This window comes from Phacochoerus africanus, chromosome 4 (assembly GCF_016906955.1).
Source record: "Phacochoerus africanus isolate WHEZ1 chromosome 4, ROS_Pafr_v1, whole genome shotgun sequence".
Lineage (NCBI taxonomy): Eukaryota > Metazoa > Chordata > Mammalia > Artiodactyla > Suidae > Phacochoerus > Phacochoerus africanus.
Genome location: NC_062547.1, coordinates 124,864,878 through 124,866,732, shown reverse-complemented (window position 1 = coordinate 124,866,732; position 1,855 = coordinate 124,864,878).

Below are 1,855 nucleotides of genomic sequence, written 5' to 3'. Positions count from 1 at the left end.
ATCTCTGAAAGTTGTATTCCTATTTAAGAACAAAGGGTTACACCCAATGTATTCAGGTTTTGTTGGATTTCGAAGTAAAATTTTATATTTTCATTCTTATAATTCATTAACATGTTTTCTGATCTTCAGAGCTTTGTAGCTGGATATTTTGAAAACAGATTTTTAAAAGCATTTACTTAAATCAGTAAATATATATATATTTTTTTAGGGCCACACCTGAGGTGTATGGAAGTTCCCGGGCTAGGTGTCAAATCAGAACTGCAGAGGCTGCCTGTGCCACAGCCACAATGATGCCAGATCCAAGCTGCACCTCCCACCTATACTGCAACACTGGATCCTTAAATCACTGAGTGAGGCCAGGAATGGAACATACATCCTCATGGATACTAATCTAGTTCTTAACTGGCTGAGCCACGATGGGAACTCACTACGTTATAGGTTTTTGTTTTGTTTTTTGTTTTTGTTTTTGTTTTTTGTATTTTCTAGGGCCACACCTGTGGAATATGGACATTCCCAGGCTAGGGGTCCAATCAGAGCTGTAGTTTCCAGCCTATTCCAGAGCCACAGCAACGCAGGATCTGAGCCATGTCTGCAACCTACACCACAGGTCACAGCAATGCCAGATCCTTAACCCACTGAGCAAGGCCAGGGATCGAACCCGCAACCTCATGGTTCCTAGTAGGATTCATTAACTACTGAGCCATGACGGGAACTCCTCAGTACATTGTTTGATTTTGTACATTAATATTTTTCAACTACCACATTAGTGAACACGTGTGCTAACATTTTATAAGTGAATTATTTTTAAAATCAGAAGCACGTGCTGAATTTTACTGAAAGTCTTTATGAAAGCTATTAGGGTATTATTCTCTTTGATATTTACATTACTTTAATTTCAATTATTATTTTCTTTTATCAGTGATTGATTTCTTGAGTATTTTAAGATCTTATTAATTTATTTTTCAGTTACATTTGTATTCTAATAAATTAAATTTGGACTTGCTTTCATTATGCCTTTCTTAAAATTATGTTCTTTGTTATTTTCTAATCTCTCATTACAATGTTTTGATCGATGTTGCTTAACCTTTTTTTACACTGGAATCAATGGGGTACTGAAAAAAAAAAAAACCACTAAAGATATTAAGATCCACTGCCAGAATTACTAATTTAACTAGCCTCATGTGGGTTCTTGACAGGATTTTCATGCATCCAGAAATGAAATAATTTGGATTCAATACTAAATTTCAAATTAATAACATCTTAAAGTTATGAACATTTTATCGTGTTAATATGATGTTATTAATGTCTTGGTATATATTGTTTTTCTATCAATTTACATATTCTGTAATTTTATAATTATAGTGCCTGTATATTGTATTAATTTTCATTTTTTACATTTATTTTTTTCTTGTTAAATTTCTTGTTTAAAATAATTACTTTTTCCAGCATAGCTAGTTCACAGTGTCCAGTTGAATATTTTATTATAGTACAGTTGATAATCTTTAATTTATGAGGTTTTATTTTCCTTTGTACATTTATTCCTTTTGCTATAATTTAAGACAAACCTACATAATTATAATATGATAAAATATAGTTTGTTCTTATTTATAAATTATGGAATTTTTAATTGTAGTTGAAGATACTTATTTTGCTTACAAACAGTGCCTTTGATCTTGAGAAGATTATCTCCCTTTTGTTTATAAAATGTAATGTCCATTAACTATTTTATGTAATGTGATATTTTGATGCATAAATGCTATACTGAATTTTACCTTGTTTCCATTATTATACAATGTCCTATTTGGTTTAATGTAATTATTTTTTTATTTATAGTTCAAGTTTCTATTAGGATTGT